This window comes from Symphalangus syndactylus, chromosome 6 (genome assembly GCF_028878055.3).
Source record: "Symphalangus syndactylus isolate Jambi chromosome 6, NHGRI_mSymSyn1-v2.1_pri, whole genome shotgun sequence".
Classification (NCBI taxonomy): domain Eukaryota; kingdom Metazoa; phylum Chordata; class Mammalia; order Primates; family Hylobatidae; genus Symphalangus; species Symphalangus syndactylus.
In genome coordinates this window covers 113,261,790-113,287,640 of record NC_072428.2, presented here as the reverse complement: position 1 = coordinate 113,287,640, position 25,851 = coordinate 113,261,790, and the positions used below count along the sequence as shown (strand labels likewise).

The following is a 25,851-nucleotide window of genomic DNA, read 5'->3' as shown; positions in this document are numbered from 1 at the left end:
GGTAAAAAGTTAGTTGGCTGACGCTAGGCACAGTGGCTCACACCTGTAATCCCAACATTTTGGGAGGCCAAGGTGGGCAGATAACCTGAAGTCAGGAGTTCGAGACCAGACTGGCCAACATGGTGAAACCCCATCTCTACTAAAAATACAAAAATTAGCCAGGCATGGTGGCAGGCACCTGTAATCTCAGCTACTTGGGAGGCTGAGACAGGAGAATTGCTTGAACCCAGGAGGTGGAGGTTGCAGTGAGCCAAGAACACACCATTGCACATCAGTCTGGGCAACAAGAACAAAACTCTGTCTCAAAAAAAAAAAAAAATTAGTTGGCTGTAAATATGTGGATTTATTTCTGGATTTTCTATTTTGTTCCATTTGTCTATATGTCTATTTGTATATTAATATCATGCTATTTTGGTTACCATAAACTTGTAATATATTTCTAAGTCAGGTAATGTGATACCTTCAGTTTTGTTCCTTCCCTGCTTCCACAGGCTGGAGCGCAGTGGCACAATCTTGGCTCACTGCAACCTCTGCCTCCCGGGTTCAAGCAATTCTCTGCCTCAGCCTCTCGGGTAGCTGAGATTACAGGCGCCCGCCACCACAACCGGCTAATTTTTTGTATTTTTAGTAGAGAAGGGGTTTCACCATCTTGGCCAGGCTGGTCTTGAACTCCTGACATCATGATCCACCCACCTTGGCCTCCTAAAGTGCTGGGATTACAGGCATGAGCCACCACGCCCGACCCAATTTTGTTCCTTTTCCTCAGGATTTCTTTGGCTATTTGAGCTCTTTTTGGTTTCATATACATTTCAGGATTGTTTTTTGTATTTCTGTGAAAAATGACATTGGTATTTTGATAGGGATCGCATTGAATCTGTAGTTTGCTTTGGGCAGTATGGTTATTTTAACAATATTAATCATTTTGCTCCATAAGCATGGGATGTCTTTCCATTTGTTTGTGTTCTCTTCAATTTCTTTTATCAATGTTTTGTAGTTTTCCTTGTAGCAGCACATTTCCTTTAATGTGCTTGGTGAAATTTATTTCTAAGTATTTTAATTTCTGCAGCTATTATCAATGGGATTGCTTTCTTTTCTTTGTCAGCTAGTTCATTATTAGTTTATAGAAATGCTACTAATTTCTGTATGTTGATTTTGTATCCTGCAAGCTTACTGAATTTATTCATCATATTTAGGAAATTTTGGTGGAGCCTTTAGGATGTTCTGGGTACCAGATCATGTCATAAACAAAGAGGGACAGTTTAACTTCCTCTTTTCCATTTGGATGTATTTTCTTTCTCTTGCCTGATTGTTCTAGCTAGGACTTCCAGTACTAGAGTGAATAAGAGTGGTAAAAATGGGCATCTTTGTCTTATTACAGTACTTAGAGAAAGGCTTTCAGCTTTTCCTCATTCAATATGATGTGGAGTGTCATATATGGCCTTTATCATATTATATTGAGGTATGTTCCTTCTATGTATAGTTTGTTGAGAATCTTTTTTACCATGAAATGATGCTGAATTTTATCACTTTTTCTGCATCTGTTGATTATATGATTTTTGTCTTTCATTTTGTTGATATGATGTATCACATTTATTAATTTGTGTATGGTGACCCATCCTTACATCCCTGGTATAAGCCCCACTTGATCATAGTGTATCTTTAAATATGCTTTTGGATTTTGTTTGCTAGTATTTTGTTAAGAATTTTTGTGTCTGTGCTCATCAGGGATACTGGACTGCAGTTTTTTTGTTGCTATCGTTGCATCCTTGTCTGGTTTTGAAATCAGTGTAAAGCTGGCCTTGTAAAATGAATTGAGGAAAATTTCTTCCTTTTTAATTTTTTGGTATAGTTTGAGGAGTATTAGTTTTATTTCTTCTTGGAAAATTTGGTAGAATTTAGCAGTAAAGCCATCTAGCCCTGGACTTTTTTGGGGGGACTTTTCTTAAAATTGCTGACTCAATCTCATTACTCATTATTAGTCTGTTCATGTTTTTTATTTTTTCCCGATTCAATCTTCATAGATTGTGTCCAGGAATCTATTTAGTTCCTCTAGGTTTTCTAGTTTGTTAGTATATAGGTAGATTTTCATAATAGTTTCTGATGAACTTTCATAATTATGTTTTATCAGTGGTAATGTCTCATTTTTCATTTCTGATTTTCTTTATTTAGGTCTTTTTCCTTTTCTTCTTTGTTAGCCTAGCAAGTGACTTACTGGTTTTGCTTATCTTTTCAAAAAACAAATTCTTCATTTCATTGATCTTTTGTATTATTATAGTCTCTATTTTGTTTAGTTCTTCTCTGATCTTGTTTCTTTGCTTCTAATAATTTTGGATTTGGTTTGCTCCTGCTTTTTTAGTGCCTTGAATTGAATAGATTGTTTATTTGAAATATTTCTGCTTTTTCAATGTAGTCATTTATTACTACAAACCTTCTTAGCACTGCTTTTGCTGTATCCCATACGTTTTGGTATGTTATGTCTTGATTTTCATTTGTTTTAAATTTTTTAAGATATCCTCCTTAATTGTTTCCTTCACCCAGTGTTTGTTCAGTAGCATATGTGTGTTTTGTTTTTGTTTTGAGAAAAGGTCTCACTTTGTCACTCAGGCTGGAATGCAGTGGCTTGATCTTGGCTCACTGCAGCCTTGACATCGCAGGCTCAAGCAATCCTCCTGCTTCAACCCCCCCAAGTAGCTGGGACTACAAGAGTGTGCCACCGTGGCCGGCTAATTTAATTTTCTTTTGTATTTTATTATTTATTTATTTATTTATTTATTTATTTATTTATTTTGTAGAGACGAGATTTCACCATGTTTTCCAGGCTGGTCCTGAACTCCTGAATTCAAGCAATCCACCTGCTTCGGCCTCCCAAAGTGCTAGGATTATAGGCTTGAGCCACTGCACCGGGACCAGGAGCATGTTTTTAAATTTCCATGTTTTGTGCAGTTTCCAAAGTTCCTTTTCTTATTAATTTCTACTTTTATTCCTTTGTGTTCTGAGAAAACATTTGATACAATTTTGATTTTTAAAAACTTGTTCAGACTTGTTTTATATCCTAACATATGGTCTATCGTGGAGACTTTTCCATGTTCAGGTGAGAAATATGAGTACTCTGTAGCTGTTAGATGAAATATTTTATAAATTTCCGTGTGTTTTCATGGTTACAGATATTTTTCTTTCACTTCCAGGTGTAGGATACACTTACACATTTCTTGTAGAGCTAGTCTAGTGGTGATTAATCCTCTCAACTTTTGCTTGTCTGAGAAACACTTTATTTTTCCTTCATTTATGAAGGATGAATTTACTGGGTATGATATGGCACTGGGTATGATCGGCACTTTTTTCTTTCAATACTTTGAATGTATCATCCTATTCTCTCCTTGCCTGTAAAGTTTCTGCTAAGAAATTCACCATTATCCTGATTGATGTTTCTTTATAAGTGACTAGATGCTTTTCTCTTGCTGTTTTTAGAATTCTTTGTCTTTGACTTTTGACAGTTTGACTATAATGTGCTTTGGAGAAAATCTCTTTGATTTTTATACATTTGGGGATCTCTGGGTCTCCTGTATCAGGATGTCTTAATCTCTTACTAGATTTGAGAAGTTTTCATTTATTATTTCATTAAATAAGTATTACAATCCTTTCTTTTTGCCTTCCTGAAAACCAAAAATTTAAATATTTGGTCACTTTATGATGTCCCATATGCCACATAGGCTTTGCTCTTTTAAAAAATATTTGTTTCTTTATGTTTCTGACTGACTGGTTTATTTCAAAAGACCTGTCTTCAAGTTCTGAGAAACTTCGCTGATAGATCTAATTTATTGTTGAAATTTTGAATATATTTTATATTTCTTTCAAGGAATTCCTCAGTTCCAAAATTTCTGTTTTTTTTTTTTAAATTTATCTCTTTGTTAAACTTCACATTCATATCCTGAATTGTTTTTTGATTTCTTTGTATTGCTTTTCAATATTCTATTCGATCTCACTGAGCCTCTTTAAAATGAATATTTTAGATCTTTTGGGAGATTTTGTAAAATTCCGTTTGATTGGGATCTGTTTTGGTAGAATTATGTGTTCCTTTGGAAGTGTCGTATTTCCTTGCTTTTTCACATTTCCTGTGTCCTTACATTAATATCTGCTCATCTGGTGTAGTAGTTGCTTCTTCCAATTTTTTGAATTTACTTTTGTAGAGGAGGACTTTTTCCTGAAGATGTATCTATGATGTTGGTTGGGTGGGGTGCTTTGGCTTTGATTCTGGTTGTGTTCAGTAGTGTAGTTTCTGTATATTTGGCTCTAAGCAGCATCATTGGTCTATATGATTTCCTCAGTGGATAGGGTGCAGTCATTAGTGGAGGCTGTGATGAATTTATGGGGGCATCTGGGATGCCAGATGGATCAGTCTTTTGGTCCCAGTGGTGGCAGTGGTGGGCTGAGCTTATCTATCCTTGGGCCTCAGGGCAGCATACACTGACACTGGTGTTACAGGGTCAAGGCAGGCCTATTTTTGGGCTTCCAGTGACTTGCTCAGATGTCAGGAGTGACAGTGATTAGTCAGGTGGGTGGGCAGCTTATCAAGTCCCTGGGCAGCTGGTGTGGCATTAGCAGTCGTGGTACAACCCTCTGGGACACAAGTGGTCTGCATTGGTGTTGGTGGTTGTTATGATGGGTTGGGCAGGCCAGTCTTTTGTGGGAATGACCTCAGACTCTGGGAGAAGTGTTCAGGTGCCAGTGATGGTGAACTGGGGTGGGTAATCTACAGACTCCTGAATAGCATGCTTGGGTACTCAAGGGGAGCAGAGCTAGGCCTGGTGGACTTGTCCTTAAGCCCTTTGATGGTGCATGTAGGTCCCGGCTATGGTAAGTAGGGGTGGGCTGATCCCTAGGCTGCCAGTGGAATGGTTGGGTTGAGGCAGCAGCACCTGTGCTGCAGCCCTGCTGGAGGACATGTATGCGGTCAGTGGGAGAAGCTGCAGACAGAGGGCTGGGGGTCATGCACTTCACTTGTGCTTCAGCCTGCAGAGGTGGTAGTGAAATTTGTCTTTAGGGCGTGCGAAAATGCATGGCCACCCTCTGCTGGTGGGAGCAGGGTTGCTGCCAGCAGCTCCTGCCTCAGCCTAGTATCAGCAGCAGGCAGGGAATGTCAACACAGCTGCTTAGGACTTCAGGGCTTGTAGGATTCAGTGTGGGCTCCCTCTATGGAGCAATGCAATTGCAGTCTCCAGGGAACTCCCTTTGTTAGTCTCAGGCTCCGTGAGGGTCAAGGGACTCTCCCATAGCTAGGATTTTAGGAGTCTTCAGCAGGAATGTGGACTGTTGGGAATCTCTCATTTACCCTTTTCCAACATTAGGGAGCCTCTCCAGGTCCCCAGCCTACACCAGTCAAGAAGGCTGCCTTGCTTCCTTCTCCTTCCTTGCTTTTGGTGCTTCCTGTCACTTCTCTGTTGAATTCCAGTGTTTTTCTTAGATGATTTATTTGAAGTGTAATTATCTATTCACTATTTTGGTTCCTCTTTATGGAAGAAGTGAGTACCAGATGCACCTAGTCACCCATCTTGAATCCCCTCCCAGGCCCGACTTTAGATTCTTGAGTACATCTCCTGGCCGTGTATACTCAAGGTTCCTCCACTGAATGACCAGAACCCCTCCTTGCCAGTCTTTTTATAGTTCTTCCTTCCTATTATCTATCATGTCCTCAGAGTTCTCCAATAGATAATCTGCTAAACTGTTCTGTTTTAACAACAGTAAAATTGTTAAATATCAGTATTTAACAACTAAGCATTAAATATGTACAGGACACTCTCAGTGCATTAAAATTACCCCAATGCCTGGGCTCCTCCCAAGTATCATGTGCAACAATCACAGAATTCTTCTTATTTCCTCCAACAGAGGGGAGTTATAAATAGATTGAAAGGGTAAAATTTTGTGAACTTGTTTGGGGAAAGATATGTAACATCAGGTATGGATTTGAGGTATTGAATCGTTCTATATGTGCTAATCTTATGTAGCCTCTTTTATGATTAGAATTTGAGAAAATAAAAATCAGATTGTCTTATGGTTTTCCAGTCATCAATATTTGTTTCTGCATTATACCAGCTGTTAAAAATAAGAACTCTCTGGCAGGTTAAAGGAGTCACAGATTAGTAGGAGATTTTTTTCCATCCCTTCAAATTGATTCTTAATTTTTCATTTGATGGTTTCACATAGAAATATTTTTTTCTCCATTCTTTCTATAAACATTATGACCTCAAATATATAACTTGTTCAAACTGACTTCTAAGTGTAACTATACATCCACCTACACTCAACTGAAGGTAATTTGAAAGCTAATACAAGTTGTGTTTTAGAATTTCAAGAAGGCAATAAAATTTTACTTTCATTTTCAATTTGGCTGGAACTGAGAACATTGAAAATGTGTTTAATTTTAAAAAAAAATTGTCTAATTTATCATTTAAATAATACCTTCACAAATTTGAAATTTGACAATTTCAAAGATCATATGCTTGATTCATGTTCTTTAACTCAGTAAAGATAGATATTAATGATATATTTTCTATCAAAAAATATTAATTCCTTTCATTAAACATATTAGTGAATACTTGCAATCATTGCCATAGGCAAGTGCAAACATTCCTTTTTGACTGTACAGTGACTGTTCTTATTAAATAAACATTTATTCAGCTTCAAACATGGTGAAGTGCATGACTGAAGGATAATGTCTACTCTTTAGTTCCTTTGAGTTCAAGATCATCATTCTACTAAGCCTCTCAATAAAACTTGCACAAGAACCATGAGAACAATAAAGGTACTCTTTAGAAAGCAAGTACCTGAACTTTGGTAACCTTCATCCTTTTCTAAGAGTCAGAATGAATGTGAAATTTGCATACCTCCTTAATGCTTTGTCTTTGATAACAACTGAAAAATGTTTATGAATAAAACCATAGGTTGTTTCACTTCCAGATTGTTGCTATTTGCTGTTTATTTTAAGGACAATCTAGCAGAGAGACAAAAATATACATTTTAGTTTATTTAGCTTTCATTTTTAATTAGTCATTTTTAACTAGTTTTACTAATTAGTTGAAAATTAATTAAACTAATTTTTTAACTAATTAGTCATTTTTAACTAATTAGTAACTGGTTAACTAACCAGATGGGGGCATAAATGTCCAACCCCCTTGCCTAAAAGCAGGACAACACTGATGGGGCCATCCCTGCTTCACAGTACCCACATCATTGTATGAACCTTTGTTGTGAATTCATCTAGTTTAAATCCTCCCTCTGCCTAGCCCTACTTCTTATGCTCCCCTACTAAACTTTCTGCATATAAATATCTGTTCCATGGAGAATTGCTTTAAAACAACACCCTTATATATACATTAACATGTAAACTTAGAATTTGCAGTTATCTTTTAACATCCTAAACTAGTATCTCAAAGAGAAACTTTAGGATATGGGATGCAGATTCCAAGAGTTATCAGTCAACAGAAATCTTCCCATGAAGTAACTGATCTACAGCAAGAGTATTGTTGAAGAGCACGGGCAGGAAGCAGACACTTACTGTTCCTTGGACCTAATGACATGGAACCTTGGGCAAGTTGGCTTCTCCATGAAAGATTGGACTGTGTGTTCTTTAAGATATCTTCCAATTCCATGGGTTGGATTTCTTCCAAGCTTGGAAATTACAGTCACCTTTTGACACCCTGGGCTAATATTTTCCAAGCTGAGGAAGAACTACTACTTACATAAACTTATCTCTCAAAAATCACTGGAACAATATTTATCTCTTTACAGATTTCTTCAGTGAGAATGCCAGAAGCCACACAGCAGGATGAGTGGCAGATTTGAAAAAAGGACAGTAATTCATTAGAGCCAAAGAGGTATAAAAGCAGTCACAATGTTTGAAGGATTGGCCCTGAAAGGGAAGAACAATGTTGGTGGCACCATAAAGAAGAGTCTAAGAAAACGTTAGGTCAACCAGTAAAAAGGCAACTCCCACAGGTGTAAAGAAAACACACACAAAGATGAAAGCTTATAACGTCTTTCCTGTTCCATGGCTTCTTCCTTGGTATGCTGTGTCAATTTTTTAATTTTTAATTTTTAATTTTTTTGAGATGGAGTTTCACTCTTGTTGCCCAGGGTGGAGTGCAATGGCGCTATCTCGGCTCACTGCAACCTCCGCCTCCTGGGTTCAAGTGATTTTCCTCCCTCAGCCTCCCGAGTAGCTGGGATTACAGGTGCCTGCCACCATGCCTGGCTAATTTAGTAGAGACAGGGTTTCTCCATGTTGGTCAGGCTGGTCTCAAACTCCCAACCTCAGGTGATCCGCCTGCCTCAGCCTCCCAAAGTGCTGGGATTACAGGTGTGAGCCACTGCACCCGGCCGATGCTGTGTCAATTCTAGATGCCTGTCATGACTTCTGCTTTCAGCTATGGCAGACTAACTTGTAGCAGACCAATTCTCCAAGAAAAATTACAAAAGTGAAAAGCTGAATTAAAGTACACACACACACACACATTCTCTGTTTGAGGACTTCAGAGAGCTTCCCAGGAAACAAGGACTTGAAGACAAGATTACAAGAATGAAAGTGAACACATGCAACATTCCATGCTGCTTTTCCCTTAAGTTTTTTGTCAATTTGTAACTGATGGTTAAAAGTCTAAAAATCTGATCAGAGGTTTGTCTGTTTTATGGATTTGAGAGACAAAAAAAAAAAAAAATGGAATTCAGATCACTATGGAGGAGAGGCTTCGTTAACAATCTAGGATTTCCGTTGGAATGCCTAAAGGGTTACTCCTTAATAGAAAAGATGAAACAGAAATCAATCAGGCCACACAAAGACAGAATTCAGCTTCAAACTAGCTCAATTTCGAATTCAGACTGGGTTAAGGTGAATTTCTTTTACTCTGCCTACCAAATGCACAATTTCTCTAAAATTTTTCATACCCCGTATCAATTCAATTACAAATTTACTAGACTATAGAAAACAAGAAGAAATGACAAATAATTTTTACAAAGATGCTAGAAAAGTTTATTAGTAGTTTCAGATATTGGAGTTATCAAATAACCACCTTGTGTTTGCTTATTATTACCCTATCTCCCTCCATCTCCTTAAGATTTCTGACTCTTCACTGATTCATCATTGGCCTGCCTGGTTTTGTTTCTATCCGATCTGCTACTGTAGCTGTTCTGTTCTATACTTTGAGATCTTCTGTATTCCCTGCAGTTTTATTGTTTTAAAACGCTGATGAGGAAATATGTGCTTTCAGAAAAGCAACTGTAAGTCTATCAAATCTGCCACAGTCAATCTCAAATCCACCAGGGTATGATTGCTGGTATAAGGAATGCAGATTATTTTCTGTTGGCTGTGCTTAGATGAAGATAGACCTTGCTCAGGAAGACAGACCTTTTTTGGGCATTCAAAAAGATAAAGAGCACAGGAATCTTGGTTTTGTTTTTTAAAGAAATGAGATATGACATAAAATAATAATTCTAGGTCCAGTAAAGGAAGACAAGATAGGTTTTTTTTTGTAAGTTATAGTGTTGAAAGATATAAAAAATAAGAGGAAAAACAAGAAATTGAGTTAGAAGGTTGAATAGCTAGGCCCAATAGAGCTATATTGACATTCCAAATTCTTATCTTCAGGTGTTTATAAAATCAAGTTATACTTGAAACAAAATACACTAGATTCTAGCTGACAAGCAATATTTAAAAAATTGAATAGTATACCTCAATCACTAACTGTAGACCTTGCAAATTGTTCTACCACCAAACCACTCTGAACATCTCCAACCTCATTTGACCTGGGAGTGAACTTGGTTTATTTAAGACATATTTTGATATATATATATGTGTGGTAAATGATTTCCAAAGGCACTTTAATTTGGATAAATGAAGGAATTAAGCTTCATCACTGCTTTCAGAGAGTATAATCTTTAGAATAGATTACTGTATATTGCTTGAATCAAGCAGTTTAGTAAATAATTCATAAGCACTGAATTTCTTTTGAGTAATGCTCAGCATTTTAAAATCCTGACTGAAAATTAAGGCTCTAAACTAAGATTCAATAGACAATACTAACTAGGTATAATGGTTCCAATGCTAGCACAGAGGTCAGTATAATGTAGGTGTCCAAGCATTATTTATTGAATCAACCACCCCTGCCTCTATCCAGCATTGCTACATAAATGTTATAGTGTTGTATTAATAGAACACTGAGAAACAAAGAATAGAAAAAGATGGGAGAAATCAATGTAATGCATAGTGAAAGGACAGTAAAAGAAAGAACTAGAAATATAAAGTCAGGGAAGAGAAGAGATGAGAAGTCACAGGTTACCCAAAAGCACACTCGCATTGACAACTTATTCAATGAACATCACACTGTCATAAGTATAATCAAGACCACACATTTAACTGTTAACCATTCATTTACTTAACAATCACCAAACACCTAATTCGGACAGAAATTTGTCTAAATGTTAGGGATATGGTAGTGAACAAAGATAAAAGTGTCTTTTAATGAACCCATGTGTCTGTTGGTAGATGAATGGATAAGCAAAATGTGATACATATATATAATGGAATATTACTCAGACTTAAAAAGGAAGGAAATTCTGACATGTGCTACTACATAGAGGAAACTTGAGGCCAGTATGCTAAGTAAAAAAAACCAATCACAAACATACAAATACCCTTTTATAAGGTACATAAAGACAGAAAGTAGAAATGTGCTTTACAGGTACTAGAACGAGGGGAGGCTGGGGAGTTTTTGTTTAATGGATATACAGGTTCAGTTGTGCAAGATGAAAAGAATTCTGTAGATGGATGCGCTCTCCTGCCTCAGCCTCCCAAGTAGCTAGGATTACAGGTGCCCACCACCACACCTGGCTGGTTGCACAATATGCCTGGTAATGGTTGCACCACACCTGGTAATGGTTGCACAACATTATGAATGTACTTAATATCACCAGATTGTACCCTTAAATGATTAAGATGGTAAATTTTGTTATGTGTATTTTATCACAATAAAAAAATCAACATCTTCCCATGTTGAACTTATGATTTGGTAAATTTGATTAAAATTTTTCTAGGTCATAAGCTATCTGTAGGTCATAGAAAGATTCAGTAATAGTTTTCATCTTTTTGCATTCTTCAGAGAGAAATATAGACCAAAACTGTATTGGTTCTCATAAGAGTCTAAAGAAATGCAGTTCGAATTTTAGTATCCACAAGTCAATGTAATCCTTTGGTATTTCTTGTCAATAGGTGTTCCTTTAGGTTTCCTTAGGTCTGCTGAAAAGGGAGTAAGGCAAGTAATAGGCAGTAGGCATAGGAACCCCAGTAGAAAGAATTTGTGTAGGGTAGTGTGATACAATAAGAAATATACACTTGGTCTTTGTCCCTGGTTCCTGACATGGGGATCCTACTATGCACTGAATTTCCTGAGTGAGAGGAGTGATAGAAGCATCTTTTGTTATTCATTACAAGCCTCTTTCAATTGTACCTGAGTTTATGTTGATAAGGTGACTCTTAGTGGGCCCCTAGTTAGCTTCAGAATGGGGGCTAGTTGCCAGAGTAACGAATCATGTGTTAGAGGGTTGGAACTTTCAGCCCCTTTCCCAACCTCAGGAGCAGAGAGAGAGGCTGGAGATTCAGTTAATCACCAGTGGAGAATGATATAATCAATCATGTTTATGTAATGAAACCTCTGTTAAAACTCCTATCTAAAAGGAAAAAACCCAAACAAAAGAGTTCAGAGTTTCCAGATCGGTGAAAACATCAAGGTGCTCAGAAGAGAATATACCTGGAGAGGTGCAGAATGTGGCTGTTCCCGAATTATATCCTTTGTTATAAACCATAAATAGTAAGTAAAATGCTTTCCTGAGTTCTGTGAGTTATTCTAGGAAATACTGAACTTGAGGTGGGGTTTGTGGTAACCATCAGATTTATAGCTAATTGGTCAGAAGTACAGGTAACAACCTGGGAATTGTGACTGGCATCTGAAGTAAGGGCAGACTTCTGAGACTGGGCCCTTAGCTTGTGAGGTTTAAGCTAACTCAAGGAAGTTAATGTCAGAATTTAATTAAATTTTAGGCACTTAGTTGGTATCTGGAGAGTTGGAAAATTAGGAGGTGTGAGGAAAAACCCCACATGTTTGGTGTCAGAAGTGTGAGCAAAAACAACTCAGGTAGAAGATTGGAAATACAAAAGCAGAGGAGGATTAAAGCTGCTAAGACTCATCACTAAGGCTCACCTCTCCCACCTAGCAGACCTGTCTCCTCACTTTCCAGCTGCCTTCTTTAAATGAACCATTCACGCATTTGCCCATAAATTTAAAGTGACCCACACCTTATTCTGTTATATATAATGTGCTGCTAGTGGCCATGTGTGTTCTCTCTCTGTCTCTCTGTCTCTACACAAACATACACACACACACACACTCTCTCTCTCTCTCTCTCTCTCTGTGCTTGATTCTTCTTTCTTGACTCACATGACAAAGGAAAGAAGGACTGCCCTCTTAACTTATTGTACCCTCTCTGCCCAGCATCTGTAAGTTGAAAAAAAAATTTTGAACTAGTTCCCTGTTACAGTGGTGTGTTGAATTTGCAGTTTTTATCTAAAAAACTAGGGGTGCCTGTATTAGTCTCTTTTCACGCTACTGATAAAGACATATCCAAGACTGGGCAATTTACAAAAAAAGGAGGTTTAATGGAGTTACAGTTCCACGTGGCTGGGGAGGTCTCAAAATCATGGTGGAAGGTGAAAGACATGTCTCACATGGTGGCAGACAAGAGAAGAGAGCTTGTGCAGGGAAACTCCACTTTTTAAAACCATCAGAACTCATGAGACTTATTCACTATCACGAGAACTGCACAGGAAAGATCTGCCCCCATGATTCAATTACCTCCCACTGGGTCCCTTCCACAACATGTGGGGATTCAAAATGAGATCTGGGGGGAGAGCGGGACACAGCCAAACTATATCAGTGCCCCAGAGTGAATTTTTCCTGGGACACCAGGGGAGAGTACAAGGTCAGGCTCCCAGTGACAGAGCCATGGTCAGGAAGGCATAAACTGGTCAGACAAGAGCCACAAGGGCCTCTGCCAGTGTAAACAGGTTTCCCATGTGAGGGAACCCTAATAATGGGTTCGACATCTGGGCATTAGGTCATCTACCAGGTTAAAGAAGTATCACATAAAGTCACACTGTAAACCCTCACATCAAGCTCTCCTCTCCTTATTTCCTGTTACAATAGCAATGCTACACTCTGTAACTGGAACCCCGATTTAACTGGAAGAGTCTCAAAACAGATAGTGATGAGTATGGGACAGTTGGCACAAGTTATACACCTCCACAATGCATTTTAGCTGCACATGGTTTACTAATTGTGATATGGTTAGGCTTTGTCTCCCCACCCAGATCTCATCTTGAATTGTAATCTCCATAATCCCCAGGTATCAAGAAAGAGACCAGGTAGAGGCAATTGAATCATGGGGGCAGTTCCCCCCGACCCGGGCTGTTCTAGTGAGAGTGAGTTCTCATGAGATTTGATGGTTTTATAAGGGGCTCTTCTCCTTTAGCTCAGCACTTCTCCTTTCTGTTGCCTTGTAAAGAAGTTGCCTTGCTTCCCCTTTGCCTTCTGCCATGATTGTAAGTTTCCTGATGCCTCCCCAGCCATGTGGAACTGTGAGTCAATGAAATTTTCCTTTAAAAATTACCTAGTCTCAGGCAGTTCTTTATAGCAGTGTGAAAACGGACTAATACAAATTCCCTCTCCCAAACAGCTCTGTCCTTTTGGGAAGAAAGCACTGCTTGCTAGTGGCCTATAGCTTTGCTTTGCCTAACTGTGTACTGCTGTTGTTGGGCATTGCCTTGGAGATTTTCCAGAAATTGCAGTGGCTATGGATGGTTCTTAGAGCTATCAGACTTCCCTGCATCCATTGAAGAGCAGGTCCCAGTGTAAGGAAGGTGTTTCCCTGTGAGGAACCAGCAGCCCTTCCTGGGTCTGGGTCCCCTAAACAGTGGGCCAGTATTTTTTTTTTTTTTTTTTTTTTTGAGACAGAGTCTCACTCTGTCACCCAGGCTGGAGTGCAGTGGCTCTCTCGGCTCACTGCAACCTCTGCTGCCCAGGTTCAAGTGATTCTCCTGCCTCAGCCTCCCGAGTAGCTGGGATTATAGGCACCTGCCACCACACCTAATTTTTGTATTTTTAGTAGAGATGGGGTTTCACCATATTGGTCAGACTGGTCTTGAACTCCTGACCTCATGATCCACCCACCTCAGCCTCCCAAAGTGCTGGATTACAGGCGTGAGCCACTGCACCTGGCCCAGTGGGCCACTATTTAAGGGTGTGTTGCTCCTTGGCCAGGTGTACTTTTCCAGTTACCTGAAGGCTTGGTAGTAGTCAGAACTGTATTGACTGTATTGACTATACATTAGGAAGTGCTAGTGTTAAGCCACAGTGAGTTGGCCAGGATGGTGGAGCTCTACCTCCACTTGGCCAGCAATACAGATGTGGGCTACCAAGCTCCAGGGCATCAGTGATTCCATCCTAGTAAAGTCAGAGAGGGCGATACAATTCTGCACTCGCTGTGCAGTAGTGAAGTGGAGCTGGGGTGAAATTGCCTAACCCTCACTCATAATGGGGGTTACTTTGCCTGAATAACCATGTGCCTCACAAACGTAAGTATTGCTGGGGCAAGTGCCTCTTTTGTTGCTGCATGCTTGCTTTTGTTGCAAGCAGGGCTCAGTCAACCTTGACACAGTTTCCAATTCTATATCACACACAAATGGCTCAAGCTGGTGGCCAGAGATGAGAACTTAGAGGAATCTCTCCTGCCTAGCAGACTGGGATCCCTTTAAAGAAACCATTCAGACATTTACCCAGAAACTTAAAGTGACCCACACCCTGTACCCTATTCCCTTATATATGCTGCTAGTTGCCTCTTGTGCTTTCTCTCTCTGCCTCTCTCTCTTTTTCTCTTTCTCTCTCTCAGCTCGACTCTTCATTACTGCCTCGTGTGACCTGGGGATGGGGATGGGGATGGGGATGCCTTCCTGACTCTCCCTGCCCAGGATCTGAAGTTGAAAGAAACAGAAGATCTTTAAACATGATTCTTATTGTGGTTGTGTGTTGAATCTGTGCCTTCCCTCTGAAAAACTCAGGGTTGCCCCAGGTAGGATTTTCCCCAGAACACCAGGGAGAGCACAAGATCAGGCTCCCAGTGCCAGAATGATGGTCAGGAAGGCATGTAACTGGTCAGACAAGGGCGTCTACCAGTGTAAACAAGTTTATCATGAACCCCCATGATCATGGGTTGGACAACTAGACATTAGGCCGTCTGCCAGGTAAGAGAAGTATCCTGTGAAAGACACACAGTAAACATCCCCATCCAGCTCCCCTTCATTCCCCATTAAAGAAGGGTCACTAGCTGCTCTGGTACTGGAACCCCAATTTAGCTGGGGGCTCTCAAAACAGCGTTTTCTTGAGCATATTTTGGGGATGAAAGAAATCTGTTTTCTGTCAAGTAAAACCTAGCCCAGGGCTCAGTAGCATATATATATATGCTATATTTTTTATGCTCTCTCTATATATATTTTATATATAATAATATATTATATATATAATATATAGCATAAAATATAATTATATATTATATAAAAATAATATAATTATAATATAATTATTATAATTATATTATATAATATATAATTATATAATTATAATTAATATATTTTTATATAATTTATATAATTTTATATAATTATAATTATATAATATATAATTATAATTATAATTATAATTATATAATATATAATTATAATTATAATTATAATTATATAATATATAATTATAATTATAATTATATATAATATATAATTATAATTATATATTATATATAATATATAATTATAATTATATAATAATATAATAATAATATATGTAATAATATATATTTATGCTATATATATGCTATATATATAGCATATATATTTAATATGGAATTTTATGGTTTGATATAGGAGATTTCAGTTTGTCTATGAAACATTTGAATGCAATGTCCATTTTAACCAGTCAAAATTTATAGAATGTTTCCAATTGCTTAGAATCTATTACTCAGCTTGTTGAATGTTTTGTCTCTACTGTACTAGAGAAAGACAAAGGCCAATTGAACAGAAAAGAAATACCAGTGAAACTGATTTGGAAGCTACCTCTTATATAACATATATATATAGCATATATATATATATATATATATTTTTTTTTGAGACTGGGTCTCATTCTGTTGCTCAGGCTAGAGTGCAGTGGCACCATCATGGCTCACTGCAGCCTCAACCTCTCAGGCTCAAGCCTTCCAGGTAGCTGGGATCACAGGCCCACACTACCACGCCTGGGTAACTTAATTTTTGTAGAGACAGGGTCTCCCTATGTTGCCTAGGCTGGTCTCAAACTCCTGGGCTCAAGCAATCCTCCTGCCTTGGCCTCTGAAAGTGCTGGGATTATAGGCATGAGCCACAGGGCCTGGCCTGTGAATCTAAATTTGACGTGAAACATGGATATTGCTTTTCAGCAGGTAACTCTGCAGGGATCAGTTCAACTGCTTGGAATGATTGCAATAAATTAAGATGTTACCTGGCAAATTAGAAATGACAACTCTCTCATTTCTTTTAAAAAAAGGTGTATGTTGTTCACAGCAAATAATGTAGATGGTTTCAAACGCCCTTTGATATTTCTTCCCATATAAGTAGGTAAACAGGGTTTGTTATTGTATTTTTATACCTTCACTAGTTAATGCACACAGGTGTAATGACTCCAATAATGTGGAACACCATGATCCTAGGACACTTGCTGGAAAAAAAAATGACCAAACTAATTTACTTCAGGCAGATATAATCCTTCAATTTAATGGATGGATAATTTCAGAAAATTTTCTTGGTGTCTTAAATGTTGAACTATGTGCTTTGTTTTTCTCCTGAATTCCTTTAGCATTTAATATCCCAGCAACTCATTTGGCATTTAAACTGTTATAATCTTGCATCATTACATAACTTGCTATGTCTCACTACCTAGTGAGACTATATATTTCTAGAGGGGAGATACTAGTATTACTTAGCTAGAATGACAGCTCTAAATAATACTGTCCATTTTTTAAGCTAATGAGGCTGTGAAGCTCTTCGAGGATTAGACAGTATCTACATTTTTCATCTGTATTCTTAGTGTTTGGTACTATGCCTGGTATATAAGCAGATGTTCAGAAAATTCATTTTGAGTTAATATAAAATACAAACATCAAAGACTGGCCTTGAGGGTGGGGATTTAATGGATGGGAGGGCATAGCATCACTCCACTAGCATGTTCCTGAGAACATGCTATCCTAAGGGATAGGGCATTGCTCTGTGCTGCCCAATAAGAATATACTAGAAGACAATCAACAAGTGAACAATATCCTTAGGAATGAGAAATTCAATCTTGATCATTTAAAATCTTTTACTAGAAAATTCAATTACTCAGAAATCCCCTTCAAACCAAGGAATGTATTGTCATCAATAAAGAGAACAAATTTGAACCAAAACAGCATGGTACTGGTACCACAACAGAGACATAGATCAATGGAACAGAACAGAGCCCTCAGAAATGATGCCGCATATCTACAACTATCTGATCTTTGACAAACCTGAAAAAAACAAGAAATGGGGAAAGGATTCCCTATTTAATAAATGGTGCTGGGAAAACTGGCTAGCCATATGTAGAAAGCTGAAACTGGATCCCTTCCTTACACCTTATACAAAAATTAATTCAAGATGGATTAAAGACTTAAATGTTAGACCTAAAACCATTAAAATCCTACAAGAAAACCTAGGCAATACCATTCAGGACATAGGCGTGGGCAAGGACTTCATGTCTAAAACACCAAAAGCAATGGCAACAAAAGCCAAAATTGACAAATGGGATCTAATTAAACTAAAGAGCTTCTGCACAGCAAAAGAAACTACCATCAGAGTGAAGAGGCAACCTACAGAATGGGAGAAAATTTTTGCAACCTACTCATCTGATAAAGGGCTAATATCCAGAATCTACAATGAACTCAAACAAATTTACAAGAAAAAAACAAACAACCCCATCAAAAATTGGGCAAAGGACATGAACAGACACTTCTCAAAAGAAGACATTTATGCAGCCAAAAAACACATGAAGAAATGCTCATCATCACTGGCCATCAGAGAAATGCAAATCAAAACCACTGTGAGATACCATCTCACACCAGTTAGAATGGCCATCATTAAAAAATCAGGAAACAACAGGTGCTGGAGAGGATGTGGAGAAATAGGAACACTTTTACACTGTTGGTGGGACTGTAAACTAGTTCAACCATTGTGGAAGTCAGTGTGGCGATTCCTCAGGGATCTAGAACTAGAAATACCATTTGACCCAGCCATCCCATTACTGGGTATATACCCAAAGGACTATAAATCATGCTGCTATAAAGACACATGCACACGTATGTTTATTGCGGCACTATTCACAATAGCAAAGAGTTGGAACCAACCCAAATGTCCAACAGCGATAGACTGGATTAAGAAAATGTGGCACATATACACCATGGAATACTATGCAGCCATAAAAAATGATGAGTTCGTGTCCTTTGTAGGGACATGGATGAAACTGGAAAACATCATTCTCAGTAAACTATCGCAAGGACAAAAAACCAAACACCGCATGTTCTCACTCATAGGTGGGAATTGAACAATGAGAACTCATGGACACAGGAAGGGGAACATCACACTCCGGGGACTGTTGTGGGGTGGGGGGAGGGGGGAGGGACAGCATTAGGAGATATACCTAATGCTAAATGACAAGTTAATGGGTACAGGAAATCAACATGGCACATGGATACATATGTAACAAAGCTGCACATTGTGCACATGTACCCTAAAACCTAAATTATAAAAAAAAAAAAACAAATTTGAAAAGTTGTAACATTGATTGATGTCGGAGTGAATGTGCAACTGCAAATTTAATATGGAATTTTATGGTTTGATACAGGAGATTTCAGTTTGTCTATAAAACATTTGAATGCAATGTCCATTTTAACCAGTCAAAATTTATAGAATGTTTCCAATTGCTTAGAATCTATTACTTAGCTTGTTGAATGTTTTGTCTCTACTGTACTAGAGAAAGACAAAGGCCAATTGAACAGAAAAGAAATACCAGTGAAACTGATTTGGAAGCCACCTCTTATTTTTCTCAATGTAAATACCAGCCAAATGTTCTGCATCATCAAAGGTATAATGAGGGGGGTGGGGGCGCAGGGGGAAAATGCAACCTAAAAATAAAATAAAAGCAGAAATAGAAGGTACTCATTGTGACATAAAAATTAACAAGAAGAAACAAATTACCATGTAAAAATAAGTTTTATGTATGGAGGATTATCGGTTTGTTTCTGGATTTTTAACAAAGGTTAAATTTTAGACAACATTTTCTATCTTTATATATTATTGTTTTGCATATCTGGGAGCTCCAGAGTTAGGTGCATATATATTTAGAATTATATCTTTTTGATTGATCCTTTTATCAATATGTAATGACTTTCTTTGTCTTTTTACTGTTGCTTTAGAGACTATTTAATCTGATATAATAGGTACTCCTACTCATGGATAACTGGTTTTGAAAGGGGATGAGATGATGTTGAAGATGAAGCCTGTAGCAACTGACCATCCACATTGATTTGCAAGGAAAAAATTCATCTCAGTTCTGCTCTAATTTAAGAGGACTGATGATTAACAGCAGAAACAATAGCCAACACCAAAGACATTTCAATTTGTTCAGCTTATAAATTCTGACTGAAAAATTAAAGTGGAGCAAACTTTCTACTCAATGGTTGTCAGAAATTGTTGCATCCAGGTCTGCTACAGATAGGAGCAGAGCTTTTCATGGAAGTTTTAAACAAGCAGAATTAAAGATCCTGAAGCATTTCTTTGAAGAATTGTAACAGCAGATGAAACATGGCTTTACCGGTACAATCCTGAAGACGAAGCACAATGATAGCAATAGCTATCAAGAGGTGGAAGTGGTCCAGCCAAAACAAAAGGAAATAATCAAGGGGAAAGGTCATTTTGATGCTCAAGACCTTTTGCTGGTTGCATTTCTGCACCAAAAAATAGCGATAGCATCTGCTTATTATGAGGGTGTTTTGATAAAATTAGCCAAAGGTTTAGCAGAAAAATGAGTTGGAAAGCTTCACCAGAGAGTCTTTCTCCACTATAACACCAAATAAGGGGAATTTTGTGGGAGTTTTGATGGCAAATCCTTAGGCATTTACCTTAAATTTCTGATTTGGCTCTTTTTGTTTCTTAATCTTAAAAAATCTGGTAAGACCACACATTATTCTTCAGTTAATAACATAAAAATGATTGTGTTGACATGATTAAGTTCCCAGGATTCTCAGTTATTTAGGGTTGAACTAAATGTCCGGTATCATTACTTACAAATGTGTCTTGAACTTGATGGAGCTATGTTGACAAACAACATTTATATTTTTAAATTTTTATCTTTTAATTCTACTTTTCCATGAACTTTTTGAAGTTCCCAATTTTGAGGGCAGGGTTGCGCACACCCAAAGCACATCACTTCTCCTTCTTGCTTCAGACCCTGCTGAGGGCTTCTCTACCATATATGGTTATCTCTATATTACTCCGTGCAGCTGCAGGTCAACTTCACACCAAAGTGGTTCTCAACATCCCTCAGGTCCAAGCTCTTACTAGGCTGTAATAGGTGATGGCCCAAAAGAAATCTTTCCAGAAATTTTAATGAAGAAAAGGTGGCTTTAAATTGGGTGTCAGGGGTCACTGCACCTAAGGGTGCCACCTCTGCCATTTTACAGAGATTTCCCAACCTCACAAATTTTGGGGGGTCATGCACACTATGAGCATTTCTGCCTCTTTCACATCACCCCTCTCTCTTGTCCCTTCCCAAGTCCCAGAGCCCTCAATCTCTTCCAGTTTAAAATCATAATATCTTTGTGTAGATGTCACCCAGCATACAAAGAAGTTAATACTTTCCACTATTAAGTAGAGCAGTTCAGTTTAAATTCTCATTCTCCTTCCAAAAGTGGCCTTGCTTTGGGAGAAGTATTTTCTGTAAATAATAGAATAGTTTCCATTCAGCCCTGTAATGCCAAAAAGCTATTTTATATATATATATATACACATATATATATACATATATATACATATATACACATATATATACGTATATATATATATATATTTTTTTTTTTTTTTTTTTTTTCTCCAAGATGGAGTCTCGCTCTGTTGCCCAGGCTGCAGTGCAGTGGCGCGATCTCGGCTCACTGCAAGCTCAGCCTCCGGGGTTCACGCCATTCTCCTGCCTCAGCCTCTCTGAGTAGCTGGGACTACAGCCGCCCACCACCACGCCCGGCTAATTTTTTGTATTTTTAGTAGAGACGGGATTTCACCATGTTAGCCAGGAAGGTCGCGATCTCCTGACCTCATTCATGATCCGCCCGCCTCGGCCTCCCAAAGTGCTGGGATTACAGGCTTGAGCCACTGCGCCCGGCCAAAGCTATTATTTTTTTAAAGCACCATCTTTTTTTCTTCTGCATCAATTTAATAAAAGAAAAATTGTGAGCTGGGAGAGCAGATAATGATAGAACAAGAAGAAATTATAAGACCAAGAAAAGGAAGAAATGAAGTTATTTTCAATAATTATTAGACCAAATGCTTAGTTTAATTAAACTTTCTCCCTCACCCCATTAAAATGGGCCCCTGGATTAGCCTAAGAAAAAGCAGGAGTCAGAGAAGGCAAGGAGGGAAAGTCCAAAATTGTGAAATGTTTTCTTCATTATAAAAGGTATCAAAGTTGCTAAGTTGATTTGTGAGACACAATTGATAATTAACTTGGAGCTAAGCTGGTTTGTGAGACACAATTGATAATTAACTTGGAAAGAGTTTTAATGGGTGATTTCAATGGATTTTTAAAACGTGTGTTCAAAGATACCATTATAAAAGTGTTAAAGTTATAAAATAAAGTCTGTATAACAAATGCAATCACTGATAAAGCAAATACAGAATGGCAGGTAATAGGACTAGCAGAGCAATTTTTTATGTGAATGATGTCTAAATTACTCATCAAAAACATATTGTATTGAAATGAAGAATCAAATAATTGTATTACTATAGCATAACACTAAAGCAGAAAAATTAAAAAGAAAAAACTGAATAGAGAAAACAAGAAAAAATACTAAATGTAAATTCCAAGTGGAGTTTAAAGCAAATATAGTATTAACAGTTAACATTTGTGTAGTGCTAGTTTTATGTACATGTTTTAAATGCATCTTGTAAATATTTAATTCTCACATAAATCCTATAAAGCAAATACTATTATTCCCATTTTTGAACTAATGAGACTAAGGCACATAAAGGCCAGGTAATTTGACCAAGATCATATATAAATGGTGAGACTAATATTAAACCCCAGTAGTTCACCTCCAGAGATTGTATTGATTTTAGCTCAGTACTGTTTGTACAAAATCCCAGTAAAACAAAACAAGAACACAGAGAAAATAAATTCAGTTATTGGAAATAATATTTACCAAAGTTTATAGACTTAGAAGGATTATCCATCTTTTTAAGTGCACATTATTTACATACTAAAACTTTTTATAACACACAAAAAGAAAATCTATATAAATTTGAAAATCAGAAAATTTGAAGAATATATTTTTAGATCACTATTAAAGCAGAATACAGTGAATTTGTGTAAAGAAAGCTGATTTTTTTAATTTAAAAAATTATCTAAAGTAACAATTGGGCCAATAAATCAATAGCCCAGGAGCAATACGCTATGCTATACAGCCTAAGCGTGTAGTAGGCTATACCATCTTGGTTTGTGTAACTACACTCTATGATGTTTGCACAACAAAGTAATCTGATGAAAAGCTTTTCTCAGAACACATATCCATATGTAAGTGATGCATGACTTATAGGAGTATGAGTATGCTCTTATAGGAGTTGGAGAACTGTAACTAGTTCTTCCCCTTATGCATTTACTTGTGATGCCCAATCTTTATGTGTTGTCCAATTTTCTTAACATTAAAGGAGTGACTCACAGCAGGGTCATGTAGATGAGAAAGGTTTGTATGGAGGAGATCACATCTCAAACAACTTCCATTTCATCTCCTTGTCCAGCTTTGGTGCAAGGCCCTCGATCTGGAATATTGTGGCTCTGACTCACTGGCTTTCAGCCCCTGCTCTCTTTACTGGCCACTTGCTTTCCTTACAGGCCACCTGGCACTAGGATAATTTTCTTCTCAAAACTTCAATTACTTCATGTATAGAATGGAAATCATAGTATCTGATTGCATTGTTGTGAACCTTAAATGAGATATTCATATTCAGAAAGCTTTACCCATAGATATTAATATACTTGTCACCTTTGCTTTGCTCCCTCCACTCATAATGTCCCTAGGACTGATCTTTCCCTCATTCACTACTCTTCTAAGTGAAAGATTAAAGGACTAAGTAAGACCAATGTCATGATACGTGCAGATGCTTGCCCTATCTCAGGCATCTACTCAATTTCCTCGATGTCCCTGCTCTGGTTATAGTCTGGGTAACTTAGACGCCAAGCTTACCAGTCAGAAAATCTATATTATTCATTTTTTTATATATAGCGAGTCCTGTTGCTACTGCATTGTTTTGTGTTCATTGCACACCAGATCACTATTATTATCATAATCACAACTGATGACAGTAATAAAACAATCTCTTAGATTTTCGCAGATGATGTCAACTGTCCTCAGGCTGTTTGGCTGTTTCTGTCCTATTTTCTCAGCCGGATCTAAAACATCACTGAGCTGTCTCTTAGTTGATAATGTCTTTTCTAACTCATTTGATTTTACTCATTTTCCCCCTCCAGATTTCAAATGATGAACAAGTTCTATACAGACTCTTCTCAGAACTGATTTAGTTTAGATTCAGTAGCAGTCTTGCAGGATCATGGAGAGGCTGCTAAGTTTAATGCCACAATCATCTCAGCTCCTACAGCGTATTCATTTCATTGTCAGCTGGTGGGAACAGGCAATTGCTGTGGTATAAGGCTGATTCCCTTCAGTAATAAAGCAAGGCACTGGGACATTTTCATTTCTGAATTCCAAGTGAGTACACATTATCATTTCACATGCTATTCCAAGAGCTATCATTTGCTGGAGTGCATCTGGTACCACATTGATTTACAGCATTCTAATTATTCTTTAAATCTTAGGGAATGTGGGAAGAAACTGAGGTTATTGATTTTGGATATGTAGGACTCAGCTAGCAAGATAGGGCCAACTTATATTCTCCAAGGGAAAAATGCTCAATTTCTCATCATTTCTGATACTGAAGACAGCATTAGAAAACATAATTGAAAATAGGTAATGGACAAGTAGCCAGAAAGTTTACTTGATAGCAAAGAGACATCTGAGTCCCAGGAAGAGAAAATCAAGTCGTAAGAGAGGCAAAGTGCTACCATTCAGTAATAATGGGAAATTGTGGCACATTTTACTTTGATACTGAAACATCTCTTATCCTGCTCTAGAGGAGATGGTGAGCACTATTTACTTTTCACTCCTTTAAAAAAAGAAAGGAAAAGAAAATGGAAGACTTCTGTAAAATAATGACAATTGCCTTGTCCTGAGAAAAAGTCACAAATCAAAAGGAAATTGTAACACAATACTGAAACATGAATTGAGCATAATTAAACAAATAATTGCAGATATGAAAGACAACTACAAATAAGAAATTTTAAAACTCAGGTTGGAAATTGTCAGCATATAATGTTAGATAAAAGTAGAATAACATTTCCAAGAAAGAATGTGTGAACCAAGGGTTTTATATACTGTCCTTCAATTTTCACAACTACTGAAAACTGATTTTAACCATGTAAGAAGTCAGTTCATATTGTAATCACAAGTTCTTCTTAAGAAATCTGATGGAGAAAAGTATTCATCCAGTCAAGAGATAATTTCAGTACAAGGACTGCTGGCAATTATTGCTGCATATATTTAATTGTAACATCTAAAACTAAAACAAAGATGAGACTAAAGACGGAAGATTAGAATGAAAATTTGAATGCTCCGAATGAATAGCACAACCAAAAAATAATAAAAGAAAGTGTAAAGTTAACAAACACACACAAGGTACAAGGAAAACACTAAAATACTTATGAAACATACAACATTACATTTGGACAAATAGAAAGGTATTCTATATTCTTAGAATGAATAAGCCTCACAAACATATCAATTCTACGTAAGAACTCAAAAAAATACCAAGTTTTAAAAAACAGATAAATTTATTACGAAGTCTATACAAAAAACTATGAAGCTCAAATGGCTATGAAGAAACAAATACAATAAAAAGGGGCAATAGGAAATGAGAAAGGTAGCCCTAATACATATGATAACATACTGTATAGCTTCTAAATTAAATCAATGTAGATTAGCACATGAATGGACTGACAGCCCAACGGCACAATCAAAAATCCAAAAATAGACCCAAATGTATATAACAGTTTCTGAGTTTTAAATAATTGGGGAAAACATAAACTTTTCAACAAGTGGTGTTAGTTTACTAGAGAAACATTGAAAAAAGATGAAAGTGGGCTCTTAATTCAAATTAATTAGAAGAGTTAACAAGAATAACTCTTCTAATTAATTAGAGACCTGAATTTTTAAAATGAAAACACAAAAAAAACTCTACATGGACTAAAAATAAGTTAATTCATCTATAAACTGAAATAAAAAAAAAACTCTCCTAACTAATATTCTTGAAGTTATTAAGGAAAAGACTGATAAATT

At 37.3% G+C, this 25,851-nt stretch overlaps 2 long non-coding RNA genes across 2 annotated transcripts in view; one reads left to right on the top strand and one right to left on the bottom strand.

The window, feature by feature from the left end:
• Positions 1-11,529, bottom strand: part of LOC129484950 (uncharacterized) — a 30,801-nt gene extending 19,272 nt beyond the window's left edge. Inside the window, exons 1-2 of the long non-coding RNA XR_008658576.2 lie at positions 11,496-11,529; positions 6,882-6,988 (exon numbers count right to left, since the gene is read on the bottom strand). This is a non-coding gene — a long non-coding RNA (uncharacterized lncRNA). The remainder of the gene's footprint in view (positions 1-6,881; positions 6,989-11,495) is intronic.
• An 82-nt stretch (positions 11,530-11,611) lies between these two features.
• On the top strand, positions 11,612-20,418 carry LOC134736958 (uncharacterized). The gene is made up of 2 exons (XR_010121461.1): positions 11,612-11,855; positions 19,609-20,418. It is a non-coding gene; the product is annotated as an uncharacterized lncRNA (long non-coding RNA).
• The last annotated feature ends 5,433 nt before the right edge of the window (positions 20,419-25,851 follow it).